General features: G+C 47.2%; 1 pseudogene; it reads right to left on the bottom strand.

Moving 5' to 3' along the window:
- Positions 1-2259: 2259 nt before the first annotated feature.
- The window catches only part of LOC135056991 (gastrula zinc finger protein XlCGF57.1-like), a 56073-nt pseudogene continuing 34228 nt past the window's right edge, over positions 2260-24104 (bottom strand).

Genomic DNA, 24104 nt, shown 5'->3' with positions numbered 1-24104 from the left:
CTTAAATATCTAGGCATTATGATCCCCCCTACTTTAAGCGCCCTTTATTCTGCAAATTTCCATCATGTCTACACTTCTTCAGAGAGAATATTGAAAGGGTGGATGGATTTACCTTTTTCCCTGTCCAGTAGAGAGGTGGTTATCAAGAACTTTGTTTTTCCTAAATTGTCTTACATCCTCCAAATGCTCCCACTGCAGCTGTCCAAGTCTGATACCCAACGGTTCGACTCTCTCTTCACAAAATGTATTTGGTCGGGGAAAAAATCTAGAGTATCTCGTCACACGTTGCGATTACCAAGGGTGGGGAGAGGCATTGGGCTGCCGGATATCTCTGCTTTCTCAAATGCGGCACTGTTTCGCTATATTGTAGACTGATTTTTTTGGTGGATCAGTATATACCCTCCTTGATGTTGAGGGCCCCCTTTTCCATCCATTTTCTCCAGCTGCCTTACTTCATGCCCGCGCCTCACTGATCCCCCCATATTTTAAGTCTAATATACTCTTCTGCAACACTTATAAAGCATGGAAATCTATTAATAAGCGCTTACACAGGAATTTTGCTAACTCCACATACACTACTTTCTGGGGTAACCCCCAATTCACACCTGGCCTTGAAAACCAAACTTACCTTACATGGAAGGAAAGGGGCATTTCATCTATACGAGACATCTTTGACCCGGGCGGTGTCATATACCCCTTCTCTACTCTAATTAATAAATATGAGTTACCAAATAGCCATTTCTTTATGTATCTACAATCTCGCCATTTTGCACAGTCGCTACCGACTGCAATGCCTCTTGATAGTGATACTGATCCCCTAACTCCCTTCTTACACTCAAGTTTAACCCTTGGTTATAGGATACGTAATTTATATTCCATTCTCATAGACTCTGGGAGGCGGACTTTACAATCTAAGCTCCACTGTCGCTGGTTGCAAGACGTCCCTGATCTCCCACCTATGTCGACCATTATGTCCACGCTATCCTACACACTTAAGTACTTGAAATCGGCAGCCTTACAGGAAACACACCTTACATTTTTAAATAGGGCTTATATCTCCCCGAAACAACACTCCTATTTTACCCTGGCCTCTTCTGGTCGCTGTTTTAAGTACGGGATGGCTGAGGCCACATAACTCCATAGCTTTTGGGGCTGTAGAAAGATTAGAACTTTTTGGAACAGGTTAATGAATTATAATATTAATGATGTGTTCTCACTCCACCTTTGCAAACTCCCAGCCGCCTGCCTTTTCTATTGCTTCTCAGACTGGGATTTAGGCCCTCAGAAAATGAAGATTGTCCCTGCTTTAACTGTTATGCTAACCATAGCTAAGACATTGTTTCTTACTCACTGGCTGCACAGGCATTCTCCTTCTATTGCTGAATTAAGAGCATCTTTACTAAATAATATTTTCTACGAGAGACAGGCTCTGGTGCCCGATGTGGAATCGCGAGCTCCTCAATTTTATGGGAAATGGGAGGTAGTGTTGCAAAGGTATGACGAGTCTACTCAACTCAGGATCCAAAAGATCTTTGAGACCACTATTGATTTTTGCCTAGACAGATCCCATGATCCCGAGTCTACTATGATATATATGCAGTGTGCTCTTATATTTATAAATGTATTACCTTGTCCATTGATTCTGGGTGCTTAACACCATCCCCTAGAATTATTGCTCCTCTCGGGACTTCGGATATGTACTGTCTTTGTCTAGTATAGGTTTGTCACCCCACCCTCTTCTCTTCCCATCTTCCCCTTCTCGATCTCTTTTTTCATCCCCCCCATGTTTTTCTACATTTTGTATTTTTGTTCCTAAATACTCTGCTTTGTATTTTCTTTCTATAAAAAACAGAAAATTTACTATTGAAGGACGGGCTGCATATCGATAGTTTTCAGTTGTTGGTTGGATTAATGGTATTCTGCGGCCCTTTTAGATATATTGGTTCACGTCTAACCTTCATTTTTTCTCAGACCTATATATACTCTTATGGAGACCATTGCTGTGCCTTCTTATGTAAGATACGCTCACTGGGTACTGCAGCCATATCCTCTTTCTGCTTGACATGTTTTGAATTATTTCCTTTGTGCTCACTCTATAACGCATTTTGTTGTATTTCCATATTATGTAGAGCCTTTCAAAACAGCTATGCATCATGTTGTTACATGTTCAATACTTTCAACCAATGATGTTTATATGATCTTCTATGCCTATTCTTCAATAAAAAAAATTTGTATAAAAAAAGAAAAGAAAGCAAGTAATACATTGAAGAATTTATACAATAAAGAAATTAGTAAAAGTTTCACTGAAGTGATCTAGTTATCTTATATTAATGACACACATTCCAATTATCTGTGGAAGGATAACATAAAGTGTTAAAATACTGTGACAGGAGTGTTGCTTAAACCCTGTTTTGTATCAACTCATAGTAATGCTTCTCCTGTGTGAAATCTGATGCATAACAAGACGTGATTTACGTGTAAAACATTTCCCACACTCAGAACATGAAAATGGCCTCTCGCCTCTGTGACTTCTCTGATGTGTAACAAGATCTGATTTCTGTGTAAAATATTTCCCACACTCAGAACATGAAAACAGCCTCACCTGTGTGACTTCTCTGATGTGTAACAAGATGTGATTTCAGTATGAAACATTTCCCACACTCAGAACATGGAAATGGCCTCTCACCTGTGTGACTTCTCTGATGTCTAACAAGATGTGATTTCCTTGTAAAACATTTCCTACACTCAGAACATGGAAATGGCCTCTCACCTGTGTGACTTCTCTGATGTCTAACAAGATCTGATTTCAGTGTAAAATATTTCCCGCACTCAGAACATGGAAATGGCCTCTCACCTGTGTGACTTCTCTGATGTGTAACAAGTTCTGATTTCTGTGTAAAATATTTCCCACACTCAGAACATGAAAACAGCCTCTCACCTGTGTGACTTCTCTGATGTGTAACAAGATGTGATTTCAGTGTGAAACATTTCCCACACTCAGAACATGGAAATGGCCTCTCACCTGTGTGACTTCTCTGATGTGTAACAAGATGTGATTTCCTTATAAAACATTTCCCACACTCAGAACATGGAAATGGCCTCTCACCTGTGTGACTTCTCTGATGTCTAACAAGATCTGATTTCAGTGTAAAATATTTCCCACACTCAGAACATGGAAATGGCCTCTCACCTGTGTGACTTCTCTGATGTGTAACAAGATCTGATTTCTGTGTAAAACATTTCCCACACTCAGAACATGGAAATGGCTTCTCACCTGTGTGATTTCTCTGATGTATAACAAGATTTGATTTCTGTGTGAAACATTTCCCACACTGAGAGCATGAAAATGGATTCTCACCAGTGTGACTTCTCTGATGTCTAACAAGATGTGAAATCTGTGTAAAACATTTCCCACACTCAGAGCATGGAAATGGCCTCTCACCTGTGTGACTTCTCTGATGTATAACAAGATGTGATTTCCGTATAAAACATTTCCCACACTCAGAACATGGAAATGGCCTCTCACTTGTGTGACTTCTCTGATGTTTAATAAGATGTGATTTCCGTGTAAAACATTTCCCACACTCGGAACAGGGAAATATATTATCAGGTGTATGAGCTGCACTATGTGTAACAAAAGCTGAGTTATCAGGAGAACAGCCCTCACGATTAGAGGGATTGGATGATATATCTGCGCTGTGAGGTACTGGATGTATATTTAGCATAACAGCGCTGTCTCCTGGAGAATCCTGTGTGATGCTATCTTCTGTTTTAGTATCTGCATATAAGATGAGATCTCCCTCGAAGGCATTCCTGCTTGTGCTGCCATCTACTGGAGATAAAATAGCTGTATTATTATTATTTACAGATCTCTATATAGCGCACACATATTACACTGTACAGAGAATATTTAGTCATTCACATCAGTCCCACCAGGGAAGCTTACACTCTATATTCCCAATGCACACACTCAGGATAATTCATTATTAGAAGCCAATTAACCTACAAGTATAATTTTTGGAGCAATTGTGTAAACACACACAAACTCCACACAGATATCACCTTGTTCGGGAATTAAACTCATGACTTCAGTGCTGTGAGACAGCAATGCTAACCACTAGACCGCTATCATACTATTACTAACAATGTGGTTTAGATGATTCATTTCAACGTGCAAACTTTGGGGGGTATTCAATTAGCCGTGGTACTTTACCGCATAAATAATCCCCCGGGGACTATTCACGTAGCCAGATACACAGCGCTTATCGGGGATTATGCTTTGGATAATCACCGATATAGCCCACAGAGCCGCAACAACACATAGGATCGGGGACTTAACCCTGAAAAAAACGGGCTCTAATTGAAGAGCACGATAATGACCATCAGTTATTAGTTAGTTATTAATTGCGCTATCAACCCCTTGGTTTTTTTTACAGAAAAAATAGCACATCCATTCGAAAATATATGTTATGGTAAGAACTTACCGCTGATAACGGTATTTTTCCTAAGTCCACAGTATCCACAGGATAACATTGGGATATGATGACGAGACAGCAGATTTGCACCAAATGGTCAAAGCTTTTCAGCCTCCCAGCATGCAATGAACCCGTCCATATATCCGCGCCTGGCTCAGGCAAATCAGTTGTTTTTCCAAAGCTCAAGGCAGGAGCATCATAGAGAGCCCTAATCAGGCGAGAAGAATACACATACACACCCTTCCATACAAGAAGAAAGAGGTTAGTGAGTAAAAGGATCCTCAAATCAGGTGCGTCAGAGTGGGATCCCTGGGGATACTGTGGCCTTAGGAGAAAACAAGATTTATGGTAAGAACTTACCGTTGTTAAATCTCTTTCAGCGAGGTACACTGGGCTCCACAAGGAATAACATCAGGGTGTAGAGAAGGATCTTGATCCAAGGCACCAACAGGCTCAAAGCTTTGACTGTTCCCAAGATGCACAGCACCACTTCCTATATAACCCCGCCTCCGTGCACAGGAGCTCAGTTTCGTTAACCAGTCCAATGCAATAGCAGATATCAGAGACGACAACAGTTAGTAGCCACATACACCACACACTCACTACACGAGAGGGTGTCAGCGGCTAATGCCATACCAATCCAAAGAAGCAAAGTGCGTCAGGGTGGGTGCCTTGTGGAGCTCAGTGTACCTCGTAGAAAGAGATTTAACAACGGTAAGTTCTCACCATAAATCTTGTTTTCTGCTGCGGGGTACACTGGGCTCCACAAGGAATAACATCGGGGATGTCCTAAAGCAGTTCCTTATGGGAAGGTACGCACTGAAGTGGGCCCAAGAACCCGACATCCAAAGGAGGCATCCTGGGAGGCAGAAGTATCGAAGGCATAGAACCTTATGAACGTGTTCCCCGAGGACCACGTAGCCACCTTGCACAATTGTTCAAGGGTCACACCTAGTGATATATTTGTAATTATTTATGGGGTGGGTGTGGTGTGCGGTGGCCCCTGTGTCGGTATGGCTGGGCTGCTTCAGGTCGGCACACCCTAACACTTTATTAACAATCATTATTTTTCCTATCACTTTGTATATATTATTTTAATCACACCACTCACATAGCACTTCTGTGCTTCTTATTAACCCCTATTAATTCTCACCTGTGTGCTGACCTGGGGTGGCCGACCTGTGCCGACATCGTGGGGTCCTGCACCCCAGGCCCATACCTAGTATTAGGGACCCCCAGTGACGGAGAAGCCTTGTCGATCGGCCTGGGGGCTTAACCCTATATCTGCAGATATACGCAACTAAGATCTCCGTATTATCTGACTATTATTATGTAGTAATATTATTCACTCGGTGTGCATTAGGGAACACAGTTTTTTTCCTACACAGAATTACCCCTCCCCTTTTAGCACCTGAGTGACATTACAATCTGATTGAGCAGCTTTCCACTTTGTGTATTGTACATAGATAGGCATAAATGGGTCAGCATTAGGAGGGATTGCTGACTCCAGAAGTGCCATAGGGGAAGCCAGGGGTATCCCCAGGTAAGCTGGCTCTCAGATGCTGTAGGTGCCATTACCATGTGGCCTTACACTGGGAATTTAACCCAGATATATTTGTAATTGTCTATGGGGTGGGTGTGGTGTGCGGTGGCCCCTGTGTCGGTATGGCTGGGCTGCTTCAGGTCGGCACACCCTAACACTTTATTAACACTTATTATTTTTCCTATCACTTTGTATATATTATTTTAATCACACCACTTACATAGCACTTCTGTGCTTCTTATTAACCCCTATTAATTCTCACCTGTGTGCTGACCTGGGGTGGCCGACCTGTGCCGACATCGTGGGGTCCTGCACCCCAGGCCCATACCTAGTATTAGGGACCCCCAGTGACGGAGAAGCCTTGTCGATCGGCCTGAGGGCTTAACCCTATATCTGCAGATATATGCAACTAAGATCTCCGTATTATCTGACTATTATTATGTAGTAATATTATTCACTCGGTGTGCATTAGGGAACACAGTTCTTTTACTGATTTAGGCTGCGGTAATCCTACCGCAGAATGCGCTAGTTGAATAGTGCTACAAATCCAGAGCGTGATAGTCTGCTTAGAAGCAGGAACACCCAACTTGTTGGGTGCATACAGGATAAACAGCGAGTCAGTCTTCCTGACTCAAGCCGTCCTAGAAACATATATTTTTAGGGCCCTGACTACATCAAGTAACTTGGAATCCTCCAAGTCCCTAGTAGCCGCAGGCACCACAGTAGGTTGGTTCAAGTGAAAAGCTGAAACCACCTTCGGGAGAAACTGAGGACGAGTCCTCAATTCTGCCCTATCCATATGGAAAATCAGATAGGGGCTTTTACAGGACAAAGCCGCCAATTCTGACACACGTCTGGCCGAAGCCAGAGCCAACAACATCACCACTTTCCACGTGAGATATTTTAAATCCACAGTCTTAAGTGGCTCAAACAAATGTGATTTTAGAAACTCCAAGACCACATTGAGATCCCAAGGTGCCACTGGGGGCACAAAAGGAGGCTGAATATGCAGAACTCCCTTGACAAAAGTCTGAACTTCAGGCAGTGAAGCCAGTTCTTTCTGGAAGAAAAATCGACAGGGCCGAGATCTGGACTTTAATGGACCCCAATTTGAGGCCCAAAGTCACACCTGCTTGCAGTAAATGTAGGAATCGACCCAGTTGAAATTCCTCCGTTGGGGCCTTCTTGGCCTCACACCAGGCAACATACTTCCGCCAAATGCGGTGATAATGCTTTGCGGTGACATCCTTCCTGGCCTTGATCAGGGTAGGGATGACTTCCTCCGGAATGCCTTTTTCCTATAGGATCCGGCGTTCAACCGCCATGCCATCAAACGTAGCCGCGGTAAGTCTTGGAACAGATAGGGTCCCTGCTGCAGCAGGTCTTGTCTGAGCGGCAGAGGCCAAGGGTCCTCTGCAAGCATCTCTTGAAGTTCCGGGTACCAAGTCCTTCTTGGCCAATCCGGAGCCACGAGAATAGTTCTCACTCCTCGCCTTCTTATTATTCTCAATACCTTGGGTATGAGAGGCAGAGGAGGAAAAACATAAACCGACTGGTACACCAACGGTGTCATTAGAGCGTCCACAGCGATCGCCTGAGGGTCCCTTGACCTGGTGCAATACCTTTTTAGCTTTTTGTTGAGGCGGGACGCCATCATGTCCACCTGTGGTTTTTCCCAACGGTTTACCAGCATCTGGAAGACTTCTGGATGAAGTCCCCATTCTCCCGGGTGGAGGTCGTGCCTGCTGAGGAAGTCTGCTTCCCAGTTGTCCACTCCCGGAATGAATACTGCTGTCAATGCTAGCACATGATTCTCTGCCCAACGGAGAATTCTTGTGGGTTCTGCCATTGCCCTCCTGCTTCTTGTGCCGCCCTGTCTGTTTACATGGGCGACCGCCGTGATGTTGTCTGACTGGAACAGCACCGGCCGGTTCTGAAGCAGGGGTCTTGCTTGACTTAAGGCATTGTAAATGGCCCTTAGCTTCAGAATATTTATGTGCAGTGATATCACCTGAGCTGACCACAGCCCCTGGAAATTTCTTCCCTGTGTGACCGCCCCCAGCCCCGAAGGCTGGCATCCGTGGACACCAGGACCCAGTCATGTATTCCGAATCTGCGCCCTCTAGTAGATGAGCCCTTTGCAGCCACCACAGCAGCGACACCCTGGTCCTTGCCGACAGGGTTATCCGCTGTTGCATCTGGAGATGTGACCCGGACCATTTGTCCAACAGGTCCCACTGGAACGTCCTTGCGTGGAACCTTCCGAATGGAATTGCTTCGTATGAAGCGACCATTTTTCCCAGGACTCGTGTGCATTGATGTACCGACACTTTTCCTGGTTTGAGGATGTCTCTGACCAGGAATGACAATTCCTCTGCTTTTTCCACTGGAAGAAACACTCTTTTCTGGTCTGTGTCCAGAATCATTCCCAGGAACAGAAGACGAGTCGTCGGAACCAGCTGTGACTTTGGAATATTGAGAATCCAGCCGTGCTGTAGTAGCACTTCCTGAGAAAGTGCTACCCCCACTAACAACTGTTCCCTGGACTTCGCCTTTATCAGATCATCCAAGTACGGGATAATTGAAACACCTTTCTTGCGAAGGAGTATCATCATTTCGGCCATTACCTTGGTAAAGACCCTCGGCGCCGTGGATAACCCAAACGGCAGCGTCTGGAACTGATAGTGACAGTCCTGTACCACAAATCTGAGGTACTCCTGGTGAGGAGGATAAATGGGGTCATGAAGATACGCATCTTTGATGTCCAGGGAGACCATGTAGTCCCCCTCCTCCAGGCTTGCAATAACCGCTCTGAGTGATTCCATCTTGAACTTGAACCTTTTGATATAAGTGTTCAAGGATTTTAGATTTAAGATGGGTCTCACCGAACCGTCCAGTTTCGGTACCACAAACAGTGTGGAATAGTAACCCTTTCCTTGTTGAAGGAGGGGTACCTTAACAATCACGTGCTGTGAATACAGTTTCTGAATAGCCACCAACACTGCCTCCCTGGCAGAGGGAGTTGCCGGTAAGGCAGACTTTAGGAAACGGCGAGGGGGAGACGTCTCGAATTCCAGCCTGTACCCCTGAAGTACTACTTTAAGGACCCAGGGATCCACCTGTGAGAGAACCCACTGTGCGTTGAAAGTTTTGAGACGGGCCCCCACCGTGCCCGGGTCCACCTGAGCAGCCCCAGCGTCATGCTGTGGACTTACCGGACGCAGGGGAGGACTTCTGCTCCTGGGAACTAGCTGTGTGTTGCAGCTTTTTTCCTCTATCTCTGCCTCTCGGCAGAAAGGAGGAGCCTCTAGCCCTCTTGCTTTTTTGGGGCCGAAAGGACTGTACCTGATAATACGGTGCTTTCTTTTGCTGTGGGGCAGTCTGTGGCAAAAAGGTAGATTTCCCAGCCGTAGCTGTGGACACGAGGTCCGAAAGACCATCCCCAAACAGTTCCACCCCTTTATAGGGTAAAACTTCCATGTGCCGCTTTGAGTCGGCATCACCGGACCATTGCCTAGTCCATAACCCCCGTCTGGCGGCAATGGACATAGCGCTTACTCGTGATGCCAGCCGGCAAATATCCCTCTGTGCATCACGCATGTATAAGACTGCGTCTTTTATATGCTCAAGCGTCAGCAAAATATTGTCCCTATCCATGGTATCAATATTATCCAAAAGGGAATCTGACCACGCAGCAGCAGCACTGCACATCCAAGCTGATGCAATCGCTGGTCGCAATATAATGCCTGAGTGTGTGTAAATAGCCTTTAGGGTATTTTCCTGCTTTCTATCAGCAGGTTCCTTCAGGGCGGCCGTATCCGGAGACGGTAGTGCCACCTTCTTTGACAAGCGTGTCAGCGCCTTGTCTACCCTAGGGGGTGTTTCCCAATGTGACCTATCCTCTAGCGGGAAAGGGTACGCTGCCAATAATCGTTTTGAAATTATCAATATCTTATCAGGGGAAGTCCACGTTTCCTCACACACCTCATTTAATTCCACAGATGCAGGAAAAACTACAGGTAGTTTTTTCTCACCGAACATAATACCCTTTTTTGTGGTACCTGGGGTATTATCAGAAATGTGTAAAACATTTTTCATTACCTCAATCATGTAACAGGTGGACCTATTGGAGGGTACACTAGTCTCATCACCGTCGACACTGGAGTCGGTATCCGTGTCGACGTCTGTATCTGTCACCTGAGGTAGCGGGCGTTTTAAGGCCCCTGATGACATTTGAGACGCTGGAACAGGCACAAGCTGTGTAGCCGGCTATCCTATGTCGTCAAACCTTTTGTGTAAGGAGTTGACACTTTCACGCAATTCCTTCCATAAGTCCAACCACACCGGTGTCGACCCCTCAGGGGGTGACAGCACATTCACAGGCATTTGCTCCGCCTCTACATCATTTTCCTCCTCGTACATGTCGACACAGCAGCACCGACACCCAGCAGACACACAGGGAATGCTCTTACAGAGGACAGGACCCCACAAAACCCTTTGGGGAGACAGAGGGAGAGTATGCCAGCACACACCAGAGCGCTATATATCACAGGGATATCACCTATAAAAGTGTGTTTTCCCCTTATAGCTGCATAAATACTTATACTGTGCCTAATTTGTGCCCCCCCCCCCTCTCTTTTTTACCCTTTTCTGTAGTGCAGGACTGCAGGGGAGAGCCAGGGAGCTTCCTTCCAGCGGAGCTGTGAGGGGAAAATGGCGCCAGTGTGCTGAGGGAGAAGGCCCCGCCCCTTTTTCGGTGGGCTTTCTCCCGCTATTTTAGTGTATCTGGCAGGGGTTAATATACACCTATATAGCCCCTGGGGCTATATATGGTGTTAGTTTTGCCAGCCAAGGTGTAATAATTGCTGCTCAGGCCCCCCCCCCCCCCCCAGCGCCCTGCACCCATCAGTGACCGCAGTGTGTGGTGTGCATGAGGAGCAATGGCGCACAGCTGCAGTGCTGTGCGCTACCTTGGAGAAGACAGAAGTCTTCAGCTGCCGAGTTTCTGGACCTCTTCTTGCTTCTGGCTCTGTAAGGGCGACGGCGGTGCGGCTCCGGGAACAGACAACGAGATCGGTGCCTGTGTTCGAACCCTCTGGAGCTAATGGTGTCCAGTAGCCTAAGAAGCCCAAGCTACCACCACTTAGGTAGGTTCGCTTCTTCTCCCCTTAGTCCCTCGATGCAGTGAGCCTGTTGCCAGCAGGTCTCACTGAAAATAAAAAACCTAAACTATACTTTCTTCTAGGAGCTCAGGAGAGCCCCTAGTGTGCATCCAGCTCAGCCGGGCACAGAAATCTAACTGAGGCTTGGAGCAGGTCATAGGGGGAGGAGCCAGTGCACACCAGGTAGTCCTAAATCTTTCTTAGAGTGCCCAGTCTCCTGCGGAGCCCGTCTATTCCCCATGGTCCTTACGGAGTCCCCAGCATCCACTAGGACGTTAGAGAAAGTACTTTTAGCCTTCGGAGCAGAAGGAGCCGTACTTGGTAGGCAAGCTGTTTTTTTTTGTTTTGTTTTTACCAAGCAGTTGATCTATTTATTTGTATAGATACAGTGCATCCAGAAAGTATTCACAGAGCTTCACTTTTTCCACATATTGTTATTTTACAGCCTTATTCCAAAATGGAATAAATTAATTTTTCCCTCAACATTCTACACACAATACCCCATAATGACAATGTGAAAATATATATATTTTTTATTTTATTTTTTAACTTCAAGAATTTTTATTGAGAAAAAAATATACATTTTTATGGGGTACAGAAAAGAAAAGAGGGGATGAGTAGTACATCATACAACATGGTATATAGGTATACAATAAAACATAAATCAAACGGAGGGGTACGGGAGGGGGGGAGGGTAGGGAGCATCCAGTAAATCCAGAGTGCTTGTACTCTCACGGGCTAGAGAGGAATCAAGTGAACCTTCTCGAGAAATAGAGGGACAGAATACGCCCAACAGTTATAGATGCAATACTAGAGATCCTAAAGCGATAGTATGAGGAGGGAGAGAGAACCAATAGCGTTACAAAGGGAAACCTAGAATCCAACATAGTGAATAGAGGCTATTGAAGAGAAAGAAAAAGGAGGAAGGTATGTAGGAATGTGCAGAGGAAAAATCGATACATTTATAGGAGATAGTGTTGGCTGGAATAATTGGGGGAGGAATTTCAGTAAGCTGGTACAGCAACTCTTTACTCACTGTCCGGTTGTTCGATTAAACTAGTCTGAGGAGGGTGGCTTGGAGAGGGGTTACGAAAGTAATGGGAGCCCTCGCCAGCCGTAACAAACTGCTGCCACAGAGACCAATTTTTCCTTGGAGAGGGTGAACTGTCGGGAGGGGGGAAATATTCAGTTTCCATAAGAAAGTGGTGATTCGTTTTGTGGATTACTTTTAGTAAAGTAGGGGGCACAGGTTGTTTCCAGAGTTGGGCCAAGTTAGAGCGAGCGGCAATTAAAATGTGACCTAGTACATATCTGCTAGATGGGGGGCCCGACGAGGGAACAATGGCCCTCATTCTGAGTTGATCGCAGCAGCAAGAAAGTTAGCAATTGGGCAAAACCATGTGCACTGCAGGGGAAGCAGATATATCATGTGCAGAGAGAGTTAGATTTGGTTGGGTTATTTTGTTTCTGTGCAGGGTAAATACTGGCTGCTTTATTTTTACACTGCAAATTAGATTGCAGATTGAACACACCCCACCCAAATCTAACTCTCTCTACACATGTTATATCTACCCCTCCTGCAGTGCACATGGTTTTGCCCAATTGCTAACTTTCTTGCTGCTGCGATCAACTCAGAATTAGGGCCAATATGTAATAACGCGAGGTCAGGGTCCGGGGTTAGGCGAGTATCGAGAACTCTATTAATCAGGTCAAAAACTTCAGACCAATAATTAAGAAGGTGTGGGCAGGACCAAAATATGTGAAAGATGTGTCCCACAGAGCCACAAAGCCTCCAGCATTTATTACTGCAGGAGGGCCAAAATCTGTGCAGTCGGTCGGGGGTCAAATATATTCTGTGGATTCGTTTTATGTGCTTCTCGGTGTGGTTCAGGCATCGGGACCTGGAGTGGGAGGCTAAGCAAACTTTTCGCCAGTCAATCGGAGATAGCGTCCTGCCTAAATCTGATTCCCATTTCAATTGTGCGTTAGATTTGGAAGGGGAAATAGGAGTAATCAGTAGGTTATACCAGAATGTGATATCACCCCTGGATTTATTCAAGGAGAGACGAGAGAAAATCATTTGTGAGGTCATGTCCGATGACAATGAGGCATTGGGAATCGATCTCCACCAGTGTGCGACTTGCAAGTAGTGAAACAGTTCTGAAGTGGGTAGAGAGAATTTAAGTTGAAGGGCTGGAAAAGGCAGTAGAGAGAGTCCGTCGAGAAGAGCACTTAAACATGTTATACCTGCTTGTTTCCATTTAGAGAGATTCAGATGGGGTATCATCTTTGTGAGTGTAGTGATGGAGATCTGGGTGAGACAACTGGTAGGGGTCTGTAGAGTGGCAGATAGTTTGTCCCAGGATGTTAGCGCAGCTTGTGTGGATGGAAGCAGGTATGGAAAGGCAGGCCGGAGCCTATTGGGAATGCGGAATAAATCTGCAATGGGCAACGGAAGGGCTCGAGTCTGTTCAAGGTCCACCCAACCTATCTGGGTGTTGACATCTAAATAGTGTTTAAGAGAAGCCAGGAGACAGGCTTCCTGATATAGGAGGATGTAGGTAGGTATAGACCTCCTAGTGCTTTAGGCAGGACTAATTTAGAATGTGCCAGGGAAGGCGGCTTCGAGGACCAAACATATCTAGTCATTATAGAGGAACAGGTCCGGAGGGCCTTCTTTGGAAAGTTATATGGAATCGTGCGGAACAGGTACATTAATTTAGGGAGAAGAGACATTTTAAAAGCAGCCATACGGCCTAACCAGGAGACCTCATAGGAAGCCCAGGAATTCGCCAGGGCCTCAAGCGTCTCTATTAGAGGGGAGAGATTGGAAGTGAAAACTTCGGGAGTATGGGTCGGGATATTAATACCAAGGTATTTTATCATGAGGTTCTGCCAATTATAGGGGTAAGATGATTGGAGGGATGGCAAGGAGTGGGAAAGGTTGATGGGTAAGGCGTCTGTCTTAGTCGTGTTGAGCTTATAATAGGAAGCCTGGCTATATGCATCTAAAGTAGAGTGTAAGAGAGGAAGAGTGTGGATGGGATCAGAAATAAACAGGAGAACATCATCTGCAAAGAGACTTAATTTGTGTCGGGAAGATCCAAATTGCATTATTCCGGATTGAGATGGCTAGAGGTTCAATTGAGAGGACAAATATTAGGGGGGAGAGGGGACACCCTTGTCTAGTACCATTGGTGATAGGAAAGGAGTCAGAGAGGAATCCATTGCTGAGCACCCGGGCCGTGGGGGAGCTATATAGCGCCAAAACAGAAGTCAAGATACGATCTCTAAAGCCAAAATGAAGAAGAACTTCACGCATATATGTCCAGTTCAGTCTATCGAAGGCCTTCTCGGCGTCTAAGGACAGCAAGAGAAGGCCTTGGTCATTTGAGAGTGAGTCAATCAAGTTAAAGACCCTGCGCGTATTATCTGACGTTTGTCTCCCAGGCACAAAACCAGTTTGGTCCGGGTGCACCAGCAATGGAAGGAATTGGTTAACGCGTGTCGCAATCAGCTTGGCATACAGTTTAATGTCACAATTGAGCAGTGCTATAGGACGATAGTTGTGTACGTAAGCCGGGTCTTTGCCAGGCTTGGGGATGGTGACTATACGTGCTTCCAACAGTTCTGGTGGGAGGGTGCCTAGACTCGAGAACGCGTTGAATAGGGCAGTCAAATGGGGGGTAAGAATATCGTGGAAAGCAATATAGAAATCAGCAATAAACCCGTCAGGGCCAGGGGCCTTGTTTCGGGGAGAGGTTTTAATAGCTTTAGAGATTTCAGCAGGGGACCAAGGGGCATTAAGTGATGACAACTGCTCCTGGGTAAGAGTGGGAAAGGGAAGATCATCTAGAAAAGAAGAAATAGAGAGAGGAGTGGGTTGGGGAGTTGAGGAGTCATCCAGCAAGTTGTAGAGTTTGGCATAGTATTGTGCAAAGAGGTTTGTTATGTCCTTAGGGTTTAAGACTTTTTGTTTTGAGGGGGAGTAGAGAAATTTTATTTTGTTTCTAGCTTGTTGGGCTCGTAGTTTGCGGGCTAGCAGTCTACCAGATTTGTTACCTAGGAGATAAAAATTTTGCCTCATCCTATGCAATGCCGCATCTGTACGAGCAAGCAGCAGTTGTTGGAGACGGCTACGTACATTTTTTAAGAAGTCTGGAGGGATTAGCTATATTCTCTGCTTCGAGAGCAATCACTTCATCTTCTAATTTCGACTGCAATTGGAGGGCTTGTTTTTTTGAGGGTGGCACCAGCCTGGATAGCCGCGCCACGAGTAACTGCTTTAAAGGCGCACCAGTGGTTCACAGTAGAGGTGTCTAGAGGGGAATTAGTAGCTAGATAGGAGTTTATGGAGTCAAGGATAAGTTTCTTGGACAAAGGGTTATTCAGGAGGTAAGGGTAGAGGCGCCACTGTCGTAAAGGGTGCTGGATGTCATGAAGGTTCCATTTCCAGAGGACGGGGGCATGGTCAGACCAGCTGATTGGAAGGATATCTATATCCCTAGTTCTCTGTAGAGACCATTTGTCACACAGAATTAGATCTATTCTGGAATAGGAGTTGTGAACCGAGGAATGGAATGTATATTCCCGTCCCGTGGGATTACGGGTTCTCCATATATCGTATAGATCAAATTCTGTGAGCAAATTGCGGAAGGCTAGGGAGGGGCCGGATTGGGCAGATGGGATGGGGTGAGAGGGATAGCGAGATTTATCTAATTTCGGGTCTAAAACTAAGTTATGATCCCCCAATATGACCAGAGAGCCTTTAAGCGATTTACGTATCATGAGGAAAAGTTTACGTAAAAATGGTACTTGGTTAGAGTTGGGGGCATATAGGCAAACTAGTGTAGCTGGTTTATCGACAAGGAGGCCCGTTAAAATCAGGTATCGGCCATTTTTGTCCGAGATCTGAGAATGGAGGACAAAGGAAACATGTTTGCTAAACAGGATAGCCACCCCGTTGCGTTTGAACGGGCCATTTGCAAAGTATCCTAGAGGGAAGTTGCTGTTTTTAAAAAGGGGAGGGTTAGCAGAGGTGAAATGGGTTTCTTGTAATGCAATTACATCAGCTTTTTGTTGTTGGAAAAAAGAGAGTGCCAATCTGCGTTTGTTAGGCGAGTTCAGTCCTTTAACATTAAGAGAGAGAAGATTCAACATTGGAAATACATGTCAGAAATGAAATGAAGAAATCTAGAGAGAGAGCATTGTAGGTGGGAACATGTAAAAAATCAGAGTACCACAGTAAATGTAGAACAAAGAGGAGTCTGGAGCTCAGTAGGGAAAGGGGCAGGTGTCTGAACCAGGGAGTGGGGAAACAAAACAAAAAAAAAGGTCCGGTATATTGGACCTGCATGACTACTGCAGGGGAGGGAGAACAAAAATACGGGAACTTGCAGTAGTATATAAAGGGTTGGAGGCGGGCTGGCGGAGCAGACACCGCCACTTCAACATAACCTGAAAAGATGCAAACATGTATAGTAAATCACGTAGAAAAACATGGATAAAAGCATAAGGGGCGAGAGCACAGGGTCGTCTGTAAGTGTTACTAAGACAGAATAACGCCCCTTAACAAATAAGACAAATCTAGACGACAACTAATAACATTGTAGAAGAAGAACCAATGAAAAACAAGAAAAAGAGTGAACCTGTAACACATAAACCTGGATAAGAATAGGCAAATGAAATGAGCAGCAACGTCAGTAGGGCTTTCCATCTCAGTAGAGGGAAAGGTGTCTAAAGCCTCAGAGGGCCAAAGCACAATTGGAAGGACCTAACATAACTATCACATAGCTCAGGTATTAGACCAGTCGTGGCGAACAGCAGAAGTACGCGGCGGTGCAGCCGACTTCTGAACGGTAATGTCCCAGTCCATCAACAATTTAACTCCCGCATCTAGGGAGGATACGATGAAGGTAGAATCCTCGTAGGTAATTATCAATTTAACAGGAAATCCCCAACGGTACATGATGTCATGTGATCTCAGGGCGAGAGTGATGGGTGCAAGGGCCCGCCTCTTTGCGATGGTGACAGCAGAGAAGTCCTGAAAAATTTGAAGACCCCCTAAGGTATCTGAAATTTTGGATTCTCTAGCCGCTCTCATGATACGTTCCTTAACGGGAAAGAAATGGACACGGAGGAGGGTGTCTTTAGGGAGGTCAGAAGAAACGGTGCAAGGTCTGGGAAGGCGGTGGATGCGGTCAATCAGGAGCTCTGCAGAGTCCGCAGCAGGGAGTAATTTTTTGAATAAGGCTGTGGCATAGGGTTCTAGCTCAGAGTTGGTGACCGAGTCCGGTATGCCCCTGATCTTGATGTTGTTTCTTCGCGACCTGTCCTCCATCTCCACCATTTTTGATTTAAACTGGTCCAGCTCCCGTTGCTGGAGGTCATGGGAGGAGACTAGTTCGTTATGGGATGTAACCAGTTCTTCAACCTTGCGTTCCAGGTGGTCAGTTCTGTTCCCTATTGCTACCAGCTCGGTCTTGACCTCACGGACAGCAGAGGTCAGGTCTTTGGAGAGTTCTGACTCAAGGCAGCCAAAATCTGGCAGAGGGATCTCACTGTCAAGGGTGCATCAGATTCACAGTCAACTCCTGAAACTGTGAGAGTGGAGGATAGGAGATTCGACATCCCAGGGTCCGGCATGGTAGATGGAGAGAGGACGCTTTGTAAAGGGGAGTTCTGAAGGGGTTTCTGGGGGGGGGGGGGGAGGAGATTTTAGGAGGCACCGAATCTTTGTTCTTTTTTGGAGGCATTCCTCGACGCCAGGGAAGTATCCAGATGTTGAAAAGAGGTGCACCGACGGAACGGGGACCGAATGGAGGATATATGTGAAACAGGAGCACTCAGTCACATTGGCAATCAATACATGTTGATTAAGTGAACAGAAGTGGCGGTGGAGGGAGTAAGCAGCTCTCACATTTCGGGGTTTACTCCCTTAGGCACCTGGAGGGTTGTAGGGCAGTTAGCTTGAAAGTGTGGCAGGGCCGTAGATGAGTGACACCAGTACAGGGATCAGCTCCGCACCAGGGGAGAGAAAGTTCAACGTGGAGAAGCGAAGCTAAAGACGCACAGGACACTTCGTCTTGCTGGTTGCCTCTAATACAGTGGAGAATGAGCCGACAGGAGCGGCCACTTTCTTCTCCGGGGCCCTCTGGAGGGCAGCTCCTAGTAGAGAGATGGGCCACAGGAGTGGGGGGCAGATATGCGTCGGACCTGCGTGAGAAAAGGACGCCAGTTCCAGCGGCGCTATATCGGGAGGAACTATTCAACGGGAGCACCCCGTCACAGGAGCAGATGGTAGCAGGGAGAGGCGTATCGGCACTGATCCTCCAAACCGGGAATGTGGCACTCGTGGGCAGGCACCAGGACCGTAGTCCACAGTGCCTTGGCTGTGACAGGGCACAGGTAGTTGGGCTGTGGAGCAAAGTCTCGATTGTGCAGGGCCTCAGAGGGGTGAGTGAGCAGGCACACTAGTGGGGAGAGGCAGAGGCAAGTGAAAATGCAGGGGGACGCTGGTTACAGAGTGCATAGGAGGGTCTGGCACTGAAGAAAGCTCTGAACTTACAGTTTGGGTGTACCAAGATGGCCGCTGCCAGGTGTACAGGCAGGAGAACTCCTGGAATAACTGCAGCTGCTGAGGGCTCAGAGGGTGCCAACCCACTTCCAAGTGTGCCCGAGGGGTCTGTGGAGGTAGGAGGTGAAGTGCCCACAAGTTGGAGCAGGCAGGGCAGCAGCCACAGGTCCCGTTTTGGCTGTGATCAGGTCCTGGAGCTCGTTTCTGAGGAGGCCTTCAACTCGAGGCCCCGGCTTCAGGGTAAGGAGTAGGCCCCAGGCTGGGAGCTGTGTAAAAATCCACTCTGCGGTACCCCTGAGCACAGGGAGGTATCCACAGCTGTGGGCAGAGCTGAGCCAGAGTAAATAACCACAGGGGTCTGCAGTAATAGGTGGCTTTTAACCCCGAGGGTGCAGGAGCTCTAATAAATCACAGCCTCTCAGAGCTGTTTCCAGGCCACGCCCCGTAGGCAAGCTGTTTTAGCGGAAGCCAGGTCAGCCACAATCTTGTTGAGATCTTCTCCAAAAAGAATGTCTCCTTTAAAAGGAAGCACCTCGGGGGCGTGGCCTGGACGCTGAGGAGAGAAGTCTGGCAACTGCTGAGCTCCTGCACAAACAGGCAAAGAAACCCTATCATTAAGGGTAACTTCTCCCTAGATCCCCCTAAAACACCTACCCCACGGCTGTGGGTCTCATCCTGAGTAGGGGGGCGCAATTTGAAGCTGCTGCACTATTTTTCTGCCCGCGGCCTACTCAGCTAATAAGAGCCTGGGCCTCGAGTTTGGAGCTCGCCCAGCTTCGAGCTCCGGACCCACCCGAAGGCCCGGACGAAGTGCGGGACGACATACCTCTCCCCCTGGGCTCACCGGCGCTCTGCATCAGCCTGGATCCACCCTTCTGCCGGACCTACAGCGGGACCACTGCCTGATCCCCCCGCCGACGCTGTGCCCCCCGGGTGCCTGACTGACGCACCTGACTACCGCAGGCGGCCATCTTCCAGACCAGAGGTGAGAGGGGCCACACAGCACACCCCGCTCCTTCCCCGCTGATCCTGTCTACCTCCCTCCCTGCCTCCCGTTTGACCGAGGTGACCGGGCCTTGGAGGCCCGCACAACACGGAGACGCCATAGCGGTCGACGAACCGCCGCATGACCCCCAGCGCCTGACCCCGTCCGCACCCTCCGGGCACTGCTGTACTCACCAGCCACATAACTACAACAGGGCCTGTGCACCCAGTGGCCCTGCAAGGCCCCAGGAGCCGAAACAACCTAGTGAGGGCACCTTTATCACCACCTGCTGCACCCTGGCTCTGCTGCAGGCAGCTAGGTGGGATGCTGGCAGTGAATCTCTGATGTGACCCCCTCTTGCCCTCCCCCACCACTCATGCTTAATGTGTCTAACACCTGACGGTCCTCCGTGTCCCGCATCTCTGTGAATAAAGTAACCACCGCTACGGCTGTCCTGGTCCTTTACAACTACCTCTGTACTCTTCTGTCATGGCACCTAAAAAGGTAAAAGGAGCGCTGCCATCTAAAGTGTCTTTTCCTAAGCAGAAGTCACCTCCGACCTCATCTTCCCCGCGGGGAGAACGCCCAGCTTCTGCCTCGACCCCGCTGAAATCAAGTAATTAATTGGGCACCATGTCGATTGCTGGCATAGATGTGGACTCTGAGGCGCCCCTGACGGTGAAATCTCTATGTCAGATTCTGGTGGCATTTAAATCTGATTTAACTACCGATCTTACAGCGGCTATTAGAGAAGTCAAGACAGACTTAACCGAGGTCGGAAACCGTACAGATCATTTGGAGCATAAGATGGAGGAACTTGTGTCATCCCACAACGATCTCATCACCGCACATGACCAGCAGAGGGCCGACCTGGACGCGCTACGAGATAAGATGGCGGATATGGAGGACCGTTCCCGCCGGAACAACGTTAAAATAAGAGGCATTCCGGACTCTGTGACTAACTCGGAATTGGAAGGCTACACCATGACCGTTTTTCGCAAGCTGTTGCCGGACGCTGACACTCGTGATTTACTTATCGACCGTATACACCGCCTGCCTCGCCCGCGTACGGTCTCTAACGATCTTCCCAGAGACACTCTACTACGCGTCCACTTCTTTTCTACCAAAGAAAAGATTCTTAAAGCGGCAAGAAATGTAGGAGATTCTGATGTCCTGGGAGGGCTCCAAATCTTCCAAGACTTCTCAGCTGTAACAATGGCGAAAAGAAGAAACCTGGCTCCGATAACGACAGCACTACGTGCTAACGACATACCCTACAGATGGGGGTTCCCGGTGAAGCTGATCATCACTAGCGACGGATCCTCGTATGTCGTTTCCTCTCTGGACGCCGGTATCAAGCTACTGTCGGACTGGGACATCTCCGTCAAACAGCCCCAGGGCCTTGGCAGTCGCCCTGGAATACGAGCCGAGTGGTCTACTCATTGAATCTTTTGACCCCTTCTGTTGGCTAAAATATCTTGATTACACCGGATTGTTGGTCGTTTCCTGTTCAGGACTATACCTTGCGATTGGGGCTATCCCCTGGGACTATGTGAGTTATACGACGACCCAATCATACACAAAGTAATTTTTGATATGTCAATGTGATTTATGTGTTGAGTTTTTACGTTCTCTCTCTGCCTAAAGGTTCTGTTTAATTGCTGTTTAGGTTATGTTATTTATAAATTCTAAGCACCTCGGTTGATTAACTGTCCCGAATGTGATAAATCGGAATTACTTTAATAGTATATAAACGGGTGGCATGAGTGGTGGCGTCAGGCCACATCACCCCCTTCCTCTTGTTATTCTACTGCACCTGTTCCTCCCCTTGCAGTAGCTATGCAGGCCCGATATACAGGGCCTTCTTGGTTTATTCCCCTGTTATTTATGCCCAATTTTAGTTTACACCCATGTACCTCTTTTCCCCTGTTTCTTTTTTGTCAGCTATTTTTTCCTGGGAAACATCTACTATTTGGTAATAAGTTAGGCCGGTGGTTCACTATACGATTGGTGGAGACTACTGACATGCATTTCATCTATCTAAAACATGGTACGGATTTTGTCTTTGAATGTTAAGGGGTTAAACTCCCCTAATAAGAGGAGATTGGCCCTTACATACTTTTTTAAACAGAAGGTGGATATTGCAGCGGTACAAGAGACCCACTTCTCAGCTTTGAAACCCCCGGTCTTTGGCGACCAAAGATACCCCCAGCGTTATTTTGCAAATGGCCCGTTTAAGCGTAATGGGGTGGCGATTCTAATCGGTGCAAAAACACCCTGTGTGTTGCAAGCACAGGCGTCTGATAAAAATGGCAGATACCTCATAGTGCAAGGCCTGTTAGCTGATAAACTGGTGACGATAGTATCGGTATATGCCCCTAATGCCAACCAACTTCCCTTTTTGCGCAAATTATTCACCAAAATTCAAGCAATTCGCAAAGGTTCCTTGATAGTTGTGGGAGACTTTAACCTAGTCTTAGATCCAACCTTGGATAGATCTCCGAGAGGTATTCCACTACGCTCGCCCCCCCCCCTCTCCAGCTTCCACTGGGTTTAGGACGTTAGTGAACGAATTTGACCTATACGACATATGGAGAGTCCAGAATCCTTCAGCAAGGGATTACACCTTTTATTCACCGGTACATAACTCATACTCACGCATTGATATCACTTTCTGTGACAAATGGACTCTGCAGCACATCCGCTCAGTGGACATCCTTCCCATACCATGGTCAGACCATGCCCCGATACTTTGCCGGTGGGATCTTGATAGACAGTCCCTACCTCCCCACCCGTGGCGACTATCCCCCCACCTGCTCTCCAACCATGTATCTAAAAAGATGATTGAGGATAGTATATCAGGCTATTTACTGTCCAATGCCCCCTCTGACACGTCCACATGTAATCACTGGTGTGCCTTAAAAGCTGTAGTTCGGGGAGCGGCTATCCAAGCTATAACCACCTTCTTACGTTTAAACCTATCAGGCGTCTTAGAGGCCACCTCAGGCTCAGGGTCATCAGAAACCTGAAGAAATATCCTGACAGCCTCAATCAAATCAGGTACGTCCACCAGTAATATCCCTTCCCCATCAGAGGCAACAGAGTCAGAGTCTGTGGGGTCAGTGTATGCCCCATCCTCCTCAGAGGATGTATCCGGCATAGTGGTGGATTGTGAGGAAGTAATGGCCCATTTAGAAGACTTCTTAGTCGCGGGCAGGTGAGCGAGAGTGAGACTTATTTTTAGTCATAGAGCGGTTCAAATGTTGTAACTGAGAGGAGATTTGATCCACCCATGGCGGATTGACTGCAGGGACCATAAACTGCTGTACTGGCACAGGAGGTCCCACAGGGGGCGTAAGTTTAGTTACCAGCGTATTCAACAACGTGGAGAACGTAGCCCAAGGTGGGTCAGTGGTGGCCCCCGGTGCTACGGACCCACTGGGGTGTAAGGAACCCCCAGAACCTGAACTCTCCGCTGCCATATTATCCTCAAAATGATCTGCAGCGTCACCACGCCGCGTGGGAGACGCCCCAGAACCGTTGCCCCTTGTAGCTGACAAAACAAGAAGCACAATAACAGGCAACCTAGTACAAAATTTGCAGCGATATAACTAACCAGAGCCCCTGGTATAGTGTGTTTACACAAACAGGGAATCTCAGAGATATATGGGGACTATGAAACACAGAGAAAAATACAAAACCAGTATGTGCTGTGATATACCTATATTAGAAAATAAACCTGACACACATGCCCCTCAGGTTAGAGAATATAGGAATAGCACGCTGAGTGAGACACTCTAAATGGCAGCCACGCAGCAGCTACATGCACACACACATATAGTCACAAAGGTACAATGCAGAAGATATGTTAAACAATAAGACTGCACTGGACTAGCAATACAAAGTGGTACTGAGTATGGCTAGAGAGATATATATGTAAACAAAAGATATAACAAAACATAGTAGGTACTGGATGTATATCATAGGGTGTTTGTACTACACAACCCTGACTGTATGCACTCTTTCTTAACTAACACTGTCCCTTGACAGGTAGAATACTTAAGTGTCCTGTAATAAGCACAGCGCTGGTGATCAGGCGTCTTTACAGAGGAGGATTTGCCCAAACAGTCCCAGTCCGTGTAATGGCGGCAGACAGGGAGTGAGGGAGAGATATGCAGCTCCAGGGCGGGAACATTTACCCAAATGGCGCTCTGGGGGAGGAGCTACAGCTTAGGCCTTATCCCCCTGCTGGCTTCCCCACCGGGAAGCCACCTCGCCAGTGTCTGCTTATCAGCAGGCCATCCTCTCTTGTGAAATCCGTAGAGAACAAAGAGAGAATCTGTCTTTCTGATAGCACTGGTAC

This window comes from Pseudophryne corroboree, chromosome 3 (assembly GCF_028390025.1).
Source record: "Pseudophryne corroboree isolate aPseCor3 chromosome 3, aPseCor3.hap2, whole genome shotgun sequence".
NCBI classification, from domain to species: Eukaryota; Metazoa; Chordata; class Amphibia; order Anura; family Myobatrachidae; genus Pseudophryne; species Pseudophryne corroboree.
This window is presented reverse-complemented; position numbering and strand designations above follow the sequence as displayed.